The sequence below is a fragment of the Myotis daubentonii genome, chromosome 4 (genome assembly GCF_963259705.1).
Source record: "Myotis daubentonii chromosome 4, mMyoDau2.1, whole genome shotgun sequence".
NCBI classification, from domain to species: Eukaryota; Metazoa; Chordata; class Mammalia; order Chiroptera; family Vespertilionidae; genus Myotis; species Myotis daubentonii.
Genome location: NC_081843.1, coordinates 87,075,993 through 87,088,008, shown reverse-complemented (window position 1 = coordinate 87,088,008; position 12,016 = coordinate 87,075,993). Strand labels below are relative to the sequence as shown.

Below are 12,016 nucleotides of genomic sequence, written 5' to 3'. Positions count from 1 at the left end.
GTAAAATGGTGTGGCTGCTGCGCAAAACAGTGTGGCATTTCCTCAAAAAGCTAAATGCCGAGTCGCCATATGACCCAGCAGCCCCACTCCTGGGTGGGTGTCCAAGAGAACTGAAAACCTGGCACACAATTGCTCACGGCCACATATTCCCAGGAGCCGGGAAGGGGAGTAACCCAAATGTCCATCATCTGGGGGATGGACAAACAAGGTGTGGTCTCTATAGAGTGGAATATGACTCGGCCACAAAAGGAGTGAAGTTCTGTTGCTATAACATGGGTGAACCTTGAAAACGTGGCGCTATGTGAAAGAAGGCAGACTTGAAAGGGCACACATTGACTCCGTTGATATGGAATGTCCGGAAAAGGCAAATCCATAGAGACAGAAAATAGATTCGTGGTTGCCAGGGGCTGGAGGGAGGCATGGGGAGCGAGTGCTAGTGGGTACAGAGTTTCCATTTGGGGTGAAGAAAATATTTTGGAAGTAGACAGAGGTGGTAATTGCACAACTTTGGCAATATACTAAATCTATACTAATAAAAGGGTAATATGCTAATTAGACCAGACATCTTCCAGACAACCTTCCAGTCATCCTTTCTGGACAAAGCCATGGTGGCGGTGGCTGTGGCAGGGCCGAAGCAGAGGTGGTTAGTGGTGATCAGGCCAGCAGGGGAGAGCAGTTAGGGGAATCAGGCTGGCAGGCAGGTGAGCAGTTAGGAGCCAGCAGTCCCGAATTGTGAGAGGGATGTCCAACTGCCGGTATAGGCCCAAGGGGTCCTGGATTGGAGCAGGTGCAGGCCAGACTGAGGGCACCCCCTCCCCCCGCCCCCGCCCTGCACAATTTTGTGCACCAGGCTTCAGGGAGCCCTGAGGCACGGGCTGTGGTGGGTGAGCGGGGATAGGGTCCAGGTGGCCACAGGCTGGAGCAGGAACAGGTGGATGGATGGTTCAGAAGACCTAGCCTTCTCAGGCTCACCGGTGCCAGGGCCACCATGCCCACACTACCTGAGAAGCCAGGCCCTCGGTGGCTGGATGCCTGTATGCAAGACGCTCCCATCTGAACTGCAGGCCTTTCAACTCAAACAGGAGAGTCCTAAGCCAGCCTGGGGGAGAGCAGGCCAGGGAAGTTCCCCTGAACCCCGAGAGGAGCCGGGCACTTAGTAACCAATTCAGCCACTCCTCAAAGTCCAAGGTGAAGGGGACAGCTGACCTGCACCAGCCCCAGGAGACCCTGCCCCAGCAGTACCATTCCCCAAATGAGCCTGAGCCTCGGAGCAGGGATATGGGGTGAGGGGACACCCGGGAAGATGGAGAGGGAACCAGGGAACACTCGAGGAAGGGCGGCTGACCCCCTCGCTCTCTATCCAAAACCCTCCTCCTCACAGCAGGAGCTAAGACAGGCTCCAGGCTCCTCTGTGTGACTCCTCCCCAGCCTTGCACACTACCTGTCTCTCCCCACAACCCTGCGCCCAACCCTCCCACCAAGCCACATTTCCCTGTATCTCCAGCTCAGTGTTCAAAGGACCCTAAAAATGCAGGTTATGGCAAAAAGCAGCAAGAACAGATATATCTCTCCAGGTACCTCTCTACTGGGGATATCGGAGCTGACAGTTGCCCCCCACCATTTCCCCAGCCCAGTCCCAGTTTGAGTAGCACAGCTTGGAGTCTGATCTGTGCCGAATTCCCAGCCTAGGAATCATAAATACAGGAGGCGGATTCCATGCAGTAGGTTCTCCATTTTACTGAATATCTGTGCCCTCTCCTCAAAAAGGTGAAGCCTCCTAGGACTGAACCAACCTTCCCACAGACATGCGGGAGGGACGCAGGCCCCAGCCCAGGGTCCGCTTCCTCCTCGGTCTCTGGGGGTCAGGGTCCTCGTAGCCTGAGGCTGCCCAGGGCCAGGTCCCTCCAGCAGCGGTGGAGGCATGCAGGGGGCTGGGTGCCACATACGGGGAGCAACAGGTGCACCGAGCCCGACTAGCCAGCCTGTAGGCCTTCATCCCCCACCAACCTCTGAGCTGATTGTGTCTCAGAGAAAGCTGAACTTTTGCACAAACCTTTCTCTTACAAGAGGCAAAAGGAATAACTGTCCTTTTAAGAAAAATAAAAGCAAAAAACAAACAAAATTCACCCCCACCCAGCAGCACCCCCACCCTCTTTCCACAGGGCATCATTGCTCTGGGACCAAGCCTGGGCAGAAACCACACACAATCTGGGTCCAGACTCCACCAGTTGGCGCCTGGAACTCCTGCTCTGTAAAATAGGGTGACTTCCGGCCACCTCAGGAGACGGCAGAAACCCTTCGCCAGGGCCGCACCTGCCCACCAGTGGGACCGCAGAGTCTCCTCCACCCTGTCTAACAGGCTCCCACCCAGGAGCCTGCAGAGGCCAGGCCTGGCGTGGGGCAGAGGCCAGCCAGGTTTAGGAGCCGCCTCTGCCAGAAGCCCCCTTCAGAGTGCCCTCAGCGGAGATGTCCAGTTCACAGCTGTCAAGTACCCAGGGCCTGGGGACAGATGCCCAGGGCACACACTTAGGACCAGAGCCCATGGCTGGTCCCACGGAAGCCATCTCCCCCACCCCCACGAGGTTACCAAGAGCTGGAAGCCTGCTGGATGCTTCCAGGGGACAAGTACCTCCAGCCCTAGCCCTGGGAACCAACCAGGAAACAGGAGGGAACAGGGGCTGATGGCCCAAGGCCTCTGACCTCTGACCCTGAATAGCACCAGCCCCTCCCAAAGGAGGGTCACTGGGGCAACACCAGGGTGGGCAGGTCCCTGCGGGTCTGTGTCACTCACAAAGTATCCACAACCTGGGATTTTCAGCCACTCAAACCAAGACTTTAGGGGGGAAACTTTCTTGGTGCCACTAACTGAAAGGGAGCGAATTCCTGGAACTTGGGCCCTTCCGCCCTTCCCAAGTGTGAGAACCAAGCCTGGTGCTCCATGCCAGGAAGCAGGGGCCGAGCTGTGCCAGGGGCCGAGCTGTGCCACCCCGGCTCTGGGGGCCCCCAGCCCAGCCTTCCACTCCCAGCTGCCCTGGTGAGGGCTCAGGGCATGGGTTCAAAGCCCACCATCTGCCCAAAACATTTCTGAAAGAAACTGGGCTAAGACTGAAGGGCAATTAAACCAACTGCCCTAAGGCGGGTGGGTCACAAGCAGGAGCTTCAATTCCCTGCATGGGGGGAGGGGGAATGGGGACTGAGGCTATTGGTGGGGAGAATTGGGGACCATGGTCAGTGGAAGTGGACAGGCTGTCCTCAAAAGTCCCGATTTTATTTTTAAGTGAGAAGCTGCCCGTCGGACCCCAGGGCCTGGAGATGTGGGGATGGGGTGGGAGGAGGGTGATCCAAGGAAGGATGGGGTCGGAGGACCTGTGGCAGGAAGGCTCCCCACGAGCGCCTCCATCGCGCAGCGGGGCCACGGAGCCCGCCCAGGGCACTTACCAGGGCCGCTCTGCACGGAGGCTCAGGCGCGCCCGCGGGGGAAGCCCGGGCCGGGAGCTGTGGCAGCGCGGCTGCAGGCTCTCGCATCTCGGGGACCAGGCGCCGCGGCAGCCGCGGAAGGACGGCCCCACCCCGGCACGCGAGTCCGCCCCGCCCCGGAGCCGACCGACCCGGAGGCGGCAGGGGGCGCGCGCGCGGGCCCTCGCCGGCCCTGGTCCTCCCGGTCTGTGTGCGCCCCTGCGGGGTCGCGCCCGGCGCCCCTCTGTCCCGGTGGCCTCCCCAGGAACTGTCCGCGCCGCGGTGGGCGGTGCCCTGTGCCTCTCGCGAGGCCCCCATGCTCCCCTCTCATCCTATAGCCCTTGTCCTCATCGTGCTTCCCCTCCACCTGCGCCCGCGTGGCTGGCGCGCACACGTGCGCGGTGCCCAGGTGCAAGGCTCGGGCTACCCTAGCGGCGGGCGGGGGCGCGGAGGTCCCGACCCCAATAGGTAGCAGGAGGACTACGTGTCCGGCCCCGCCTGCTCCAAGGGGTTGTAGTGGGAATCAAAAGGTTTACAAACTACAAAATTGTAATACGTTGGACCCTGAACTTCCCAGGAACCCCCGCGTCGTTCGTGCGATGTCCCAATCCGGGATATTTCGGGTCCCACCGGGTGGGTGCGCGCAACGTGGACGCCCTGCTCTGCCAACCCGCACGGCCAAGCGCACGATCCTCTTCCAGCCTTTCCTGCCTGGACCTCCGGCGCGGAGCACCTGACCACCCCTCGGGCACGCTCCCTCGTCCTCCACTCTTCCACACTGTGGTCCTCAGGCCCCTGTCCTCCTCCGTCCTGGTGGTGACCTCTGGACTTTTACCCACACGCCCACCTCGAGGCCCAGACCCGAGTCCTTCCTCGGAGCTTTCGGCACTCACCCTGAGCCCGGCCTCACACCCTGAGGCCCCTGCCCATAGCCGGAGAGGCCCCAGACACCACAGCCCACTCTAAGGCTACCGTCCTGTCCTCACTGGGTCCTTGGGTGAGGATTAACACAACAAAATAAAATAACAAACAAACAAACAGTGCAGCAAAACAAGCAAGAATGTATTGGCCGCAGCAAAAACACACTCAAATGAGACATTTATTGAAGCTGGGGGCAGTGAAACAGGAAGGGCTGAGCATAGAGGCAGCAGGAGAGCCCGGGCGGGGCCACTGGGGCTCCCTGGGAAGTCAGAGGAAAGGGGGCCTTGGAGACAGGTTCGGGGGTGAGCCCAGGGTGCGTGCTGGGTCCTTTGAGTTGAGGGCATTTCTCGCTCTCTTGCAGATGGAAATCTCAAGGAGGTCTCAGGAGAAGGTCTCAATAGAGTAAGTGTCAGCTTCCCAGGTGTGTCCTTTCAGGGTTGTGGTCTCCACTGATTGGTCAGTGCCAGGGCGAGGTCATTAGTCAATGCAGCTGGTCCTGAGGCAGCCATACGGTTGCTTGTCTGGTTTTGCTGCTTTTCTGGACTTGGAGCTGAAATACAACTGAGGCCTAGATGCTATCTTTCAGGAGGAAAGTGGGAGGGAGGTGTCTAAACTGCATGACCAGCGATATGAGAGGTCAGGGGTCCAGACTGTGACCAGTGATATGCTAGAGGAAAACAGGTTGCCCTGGGGCGAGGTCCTTGTTTTCCCAGTTTTGCCCCTTGCAAGGCATCCATCTGGGGCTTCCAGGCCCATCATCCTTGCTCTGCTCACGTCTAACTGCCTATTACGACTATACACAGAAAAGTTGGATAACTCTCAGGTTACAGGAGAACTTTAATCTTTTTCTTTCTTTTTACTTTTTAAAAATCTTTTGCAAGAAGTATGTTACTTTTTTGGTAGTTTTTTCTCTTTGTTAAAGAAAATAAGTAAGCAATTGTTGGAGGAGCAGTGGTGACCTGGGTCAGTGTGGGAAGTCCAGGCCTGTAGGGGAGCCCTTGGATGTAGGAATGAGGGCAGACACCTGGGTGAACACCCTGAGGAATTTGAGCTTTGTAGTAAGAGCCGACACTTCCCCTGCATGGGAGGACAGCACCCCCACACCTCAGGGGACCCCCTGCTAGCCTTTGTGTCCAAACACCAGTCATACCCACCCACCCCATCCCATCAGGGAACTGGCTGCAGCCAGACAGGTGAGGCCGCACAGCGCAAGGTGCTGATGACAGCCAGCGTCCACCTCCCCCTCCTTCCCTCAAGCTGCCCTGGGTGGGCACAGGCCACCCACCTCGGCCACCCTGGGTGCAACGCCTCAGGCAGGCAATGGAAACAGGATGACCCTCCCCAGGTAGGCCGCCTCCCCTGCAGTCCCAGGGCTCCCAGGGGAGTGCCCTTGCTAGGAGCCTCTGGGGACCCCTCAGGATAAAGTGGCTCCCGCCCTCCTCCACCCGAGGCAGTTTTCCCAGGAGCTCAGTGGGCACATCTTCCCTCTGGCAACTTCTTGTTCACACAGGTCCTGGGCGCACACAACAGTTGGCAGTGTACATCCAGGCATCCCCTATGCCCTCCCCATTGGGACCACCCTGCCCGTACTCCCACCACGCGGGTCCAGGTGCCGCAGACATACCCCCATCACAGTGCAGGGGCCCTGATCCAGGCCTTCTCAGCAGCCCCCAGTGGATGCCCATTCTCTTTCCCTCCAGTCAGGGCACCCCCACTGCAGATAGGCGGAGTACTGCTCCTACCAGGTGAGGAGGAGTGCCTCTTTCCTGGCCCAGCTGCCCAGAGTGGCAGGAATGGGTGCTGGGGAAGGAGAAACCCTCAGGTGCCACCTCTCTCCCAAATGTCTGCGTCCAGATGTGGCCATCCCAGGTGAGAGCTCAGTGCTGTGACAGCTAGCTTCATGAGCTGTGACCACTCCAAGAATGGCCCTGCAGCCACTGCGGCTCCCGGTGCCTCCCCAGACTCTCCACCCGCAGGAGGTCCCAGGGCAGAGGTGGAGAAAGGGGCAGGGCCCAGTAGATACCCATCTCGGGAAGCCAGGAGCCCCCACTGGTGCAGGGACATTGAGTCAATTAATTGGAGTTCAAGGGTTGTTCCTGAACACCAAAGGCCTGGTTGTGGCAGACTGGCAAATGGGTACAGAGGGCAAGGAGGTGACATGCTCTCAGGGAGCGGCTGGTCTGTCCCTGCCACTCACCTCCACCTCCCAGTGCCCCTGCCGTGGTGTCAATAGCCCAGCCTCTGGTGGCCCAAAGCCCCACATAGCCCCACCTCTGCCGCTGATCCACCTCAAAGGTGTGTCTCGGGGGCGGGGGGAGCCCCCACCAGGTGACCATACTTTGCAGGTTCCTCTGCTAGCAGGAAACCAGATGGATTCCCCACCTGAAGCAGACCTCAGGGTCTCACCCAACATGGATGTCTAGCAGGGAAGCCACTCCTGGGTGCACTCTCCTTCCAAGGAAGTGGGGAGTGGGAGACCCACACTTGTGAAGAGGGCAGAGCAAAGACCCTTCAGGGTTTGCAGGTGCCGTTCCCTCTGACTGGAATGCTCATCCCTGCAAATTCTGGCTTGTCCTACTCCTTCAACTTAAAGGTCTCCTTCAAGAAGAGGCCACTTTTATGCCCTTCACCAACTGATATTTGGGTTTACGGTGGGGGCAGTGCAGGAACTTTCATTCACCTTGTACCCTGCTACAACTCCATAGTCCATGGGGGAGGGGGAGGGGTGGGGGAAGAGGAGAAGGAGGGGAAGGGGCAGGGGAGAGGAATGGGGGGAGAGAGGGGGGGAGGATATTGGAAGGGGGAGGAAAAGAGATGGGGAAAAGGGGGAAAGGGGGAGGGCCAGCTTACTGTACTTTATTTCCTGACATACTTACTCTATTTTATTTCCTTTCTTGCACACCCCCAGCCCGACTGCTTGGTTTTCCTTGAACCTGCTGTTGTCCTCCACATCCTGTGGCAGTTCTGCAAAAGCTGTCCCTTCCGCAGGGTTCCATGAGTCAGACCGTCTCAATCCCACACACAGGGATGGCTGCCCACTCCCTGGCTACCCTGGGCCTGCCCCATGTTGGTTCCGATTCCTGGAGCCCGGGCCTTCCTCTTGGTTGACTCACATTTGCTGGAGCACACTCTCCAGGAGCTAACGTGGGGGAAACCTCTTGAAGACTCAGTCCACCTGCACAGCTGGCGGACGGCTAGACAAGGACAGGATTGAAGATGGAAACAGCTTTCCCTCCACATGCCTGACGTTCGCTGCTCCTGGTGCAGCCATCGTCCCTGAGCCTCACGGGGGCCTGTGCCAGGCCGCTCGAGAGGGTTAGGGTCTCCTTGTCCCCTGTGGCCCTCAAGGCAGCCGTGTCCATCTGCAGTGCCGGACACCAGTGCACCCTTCCTTCCACACCAGCCTCACCTGTTCTGGGAAATGCCCCCCCCGCCCCCCACCTTTGTTTTTAAATTTTCTTCCCTATAGTTTTGTTCTTTCATTTTCCCCTACCAGATATTCTATTTTTAATTTCTACAAGTGAATTCTCATTCTGTATTCTTTCTTTCTTAAAGGATCTGTTGGTTTTCTAATGGATGCAGTGTCTTCAGTCATCTCTGGGATGCCGGCTGTAGAGTGTAGGATTCTAAACACTTCAATTGCCTTTCACAAACGTCAGGCGAACTCTGTGGGGCTTCATACAGGAGGGAGCACTGCCCTGCACAGGCACTCTGAGGGGTGGGCGTGTTGGGTGGTGGGCATTGCAGGCATGTTCTCAGTATGGTGGTTTCTCTGACCTCCTGCTTGGGGGTGAGGGGCTTGTCCTGCAGGAACCCCCAGGACTCCCTCATCCCCTTGTGGGCAGCCCTCTGTCCCCCTTTGCTGCCACCACCTTCCTGAGCCTCCCCAGTCTCTGCAGGGACTGGCACCTTCTCCCTTCTCCCCTGAATTGTCTGACCCCAACAACCTTGCATTGCTGAAGCCTTCCTCAATTATTGGCAGCTAGTGTGACCTATTTAAGACACCCCTGCTGGCCTACGTGTCATCTGGTGGGGAAAGCTGACAGGTTAGACGTGCCCTCTGCACTCCCCATCTCCCAGCGTGACATGGCAGGGTCAAAACTCCAACCTAACCACTGCCAATCATGTGATCTCTGCCAAATTATGGACCCTCTCTGGGTTTCCATTTTCCTATCTATAAAACAGGTCTATCTAGACCAATGGATCAGAATAGATCCAGAAATTACCCCTTACTTGTGCAGTCAATGATGTTTGACACGGGTTCCGATTCGACGGGAAAAGAATAGTCTTTCCAACAAATAGTGGGTCAATAGGGTCTCCACAGCAAAAGAATAAAGTCAGACCCTTACCTCACACCATATGCAAAAATTAACTCAAAATGAACCAAAGGCCTAAACATAAAAGACAAAACTATTAGAAGAAAATGTAGGGGAAACACTTCATGATATTGGATTTGGCATTGATATCCTACATGACACCAAAAGCACAGGTAACAAAAGAAACATTAAAATTTACAACTTTTGTGCACAAAGGACACTAACAAGAGTGAAAAGGCAACCTATCATAGAATGGGAGAAAATAACCACAAATCATATATCTGCAAAGGAATTAATATCCAGAATATATAAAGAGCTCCTACAATTCAAAAATAAAAAGTCAAACAACCATTTTAAAAATGGATAAAGGGCTTGAATAGACATTTAAAGAATATATACAAGTAGCCAAAAAGCACATGGAAAGATGCATAACATCACTGCACATTGGGGAATGCAGATCAAACCACAATGAGATACCACCTCACACCCATTAGAACGGCCATTCTTTTATTTTTTATTTTTTAAAATATATTTTATTGACTTTTTACAGAGAGGAAGGGAGAGTTAGAAACATTGATGAGAGAGAAACATCAATCAGCTGCCTCCTGCACATTCCCTACTGGGTATGTGCCTGCAACCAAGGTACATGCCCTTGACCAGAATTGAACCTGGGACCCTTGAGTCCGTAGGCCGATGCTCTATCCACTGAGCCAAACCAGTCAGGGTGGCCATTCTTTTTTTAAAAAGTGATGTGAAGTTGGAGCCCTCTGCACTGTTGGTAGGAATGTAAGATGGTGCAGCCACTGTGGATAGTATGGAGGTTCCTCAAAAATTTAAACATAGAATTACCACATCATCCACCACTCCCGGGTACACAACCAAAAGAATTGAAAGCAGGAACTTGAAGATATATTTATTTGTGCACCCACCTTCACAGCAGCATTACTCACAATGGCCGACAAATGAATGAATGAGCAAAATGTGGTACAGGTATATAATGGAATATTATTCAGTTTTAAAAAGGAAAATCTGACAAATGCTGTGATATGGATTAACCTTGAAGATACTACACTGAGTGGAATAAGCCAGTCACACACACAAAAAAATACTGTGGTGTCATTTATATGAGGTCCCTAGAGTCATCGAATTCAGAGAAAGAAAGTAGATGGTAGGTTCCAGGGCTGGGGAGTTAGTGTTTCATGGGGGCAGAATTTCATTTTGGGAAGATGAAAAAGTTCTGGAGATTATGTAGGTGACAGCTACACAATGTGAATGTGCTCAATACCAATGAACACTTAAAAATAGTTAAAATATAAATTTTATGTTCTGTATATTTTACCTCCCCCCACCCCCATACACATACACACACACATGTAAGAATCACCACCTTTACCTATTTATCCACCAGATATGTATGTTCCCACTATTAAAGGCAGACATGGGCCAGCTTCCTGGTGCCTCTAGTCTGAGGTCAGACACTGATCAAATAATCACATGCACACACTCACACACATGCACTTGTATACTCATGCACACTTACATGTGCATGCATAAGTCCACCCTGCACTTAAGCGCTAGAGAAGCAGCAAACTACATGCTGGCTCCAGGCCCATCTGTCATGTGGTATGAGGGGCCAACTCCTCAGGCCCCTGCCTTCCAGGGCAGCACAGCTGCACCTCCTAGTGGGCATCTTGGTCAGAGGGAACAGGGGGAGACCCAACAGGGACTCCATGGGGACAGACTCAGCCACACAGCAGGCAGAACGGATCTAACATCTACTCTACCTGCAACCCTCTCCCTCCCCAGGTGAGGGGTAATAGTCCCCATCTCTGCCAGCTTGGGCCTTGGTGGTGACACCCCCCCCCCCCTGGTCCCCAGACCCCCACCTGCTGCTCCCCTCCTTGGCCAGATTCACCTAGACTGGGACAGGTGACTCTCCCAGCTGGCAAAGGTGACTTCAGTGGTGACCTGGGTGGTGGCCAAGGTCAGGTGTCCTGACTGCTCTTCATGAAGAACTGAGCGGGAACTACAGGAGTCTTGGGCAGATTGTTCATTTATCCGAAAGTCAAATTAGGAGCTGGGTCAACACATGTTCAAATGGCAAGAGAGGAAGTCATGAGAGCACGTGACCAGGGGACGGGGATGGAGATAGGGGACTTGGGACTGAGGATAGGCGACAGGGGTGGGGTGAAGGATGAGGGAGGAGTTATGGGGAAAAGGGAAGGGGACCAGGGGACAGGGACTGGGTACAGTGGTGGCCTCAGCAGCTTGCCTGGCTTAGCCTCTGTGGCTGCCAGGCCAGGCCAGCTGCCGACAGTGCTTCCTCTCTCATCCCAACACCTGACTCCAAGTGGACCAGGTGCAGCTTGAGCAAAGCAACGCGATGAATGTAACGCTGCAAAAGTCTGTTTCTACTAGGGTGCTGTTGCCTCCCCACCACTGTCCCTGGTTTCTCAGTAGCTGCTGTAAATTCCATGATGGCAAGTCAGAACGAGGTGGCTGGAGTCCCTGAGGTGTGACTGCACTGCCCCCATGTGGCAGACTGTTTGTGGGCTGCGTTTGGTGTCCTTTACCTTCCGGCTCTTCTGCCAGGGCTTGCTCACCACCCTTCAGGTAGCCCTGCCCTCCAGCAGGACCTCTTCCCTCCTCCCAAAGCTGACCTGTCTCTCTGGCCTTCCAGAGAGCAGGCTTGTGTCCCCCCACCCTAGCCCTCAGTGGCTGCCCAACACCTCCCTATTAACCATCCCCCACGTTCCCTGTGTCCCCGACTCCTCACTGTGCCTCCACTGGCCAAAACCTTTCACTCCCACTGAGAGGTCTGTGCCACACACCTGAGCATCAGTACCAAATACCTGAGACTATCTACCACAAACCTGGGCACATCTGTATCTTACCTGACAGTATCACCACATACCTGTACCTTACCTGAGTATTAGCACCTGAGCACATCTGCACCATGCCTGAGTATTGGTATCACAAACCTGAGCACATCTGTAGCATACCTGATAGTATCTTGACCACACACCTGTACCTTACCTGAGTATCTGCATCATACACCTGAGCACATCTGTACCTTACATGAATCTGCACCATATACCTGTGAGTTGCGGAGAAGCCCACACTATTTTCATACAGGAACTGCTCTCTCTGCCAGTGAGGGAAGGAGACCTTAACTCACCTACAATCCGATCTTCTCTTTGTAAGTGTCCGTCTCCCCTTCCCTAATCCCGTTCGACATCATACAATCTCCTCAGTGGCTGGTACAGTGTGAGAACAGGTCTCTCAGCATCCAGCCTGTATGGCATCGAGTGATCCTTGAAGAT

The 12,016-nt window shown here is 54.9% G+C and overlaps 1 protein-coding gene across 1 annotated transcript in view; it reads right to left on the bottom strand.

Annotated features, from left to right (window-relative positions):
• AHRR (aryl hydrocarbon receptor repressor) overlaps positions 1–3,724 on the bottom strand; it is a 72,286-nt gene extending 68,562 nt beyond the window's left edge. Inside the window, exon 1 of the mRNA XM_059694607.1 lies at positions 3,439–3,724. The gene's annotated coding sequence lies outside the window, so the exon portion shown is untranslated. The remainder of the gene's footprint in view (positions 1–3,438) is intronic.
• Between the last annotated feature and the right edge of the window lie 8,292 nt (positions 3,725–12,016).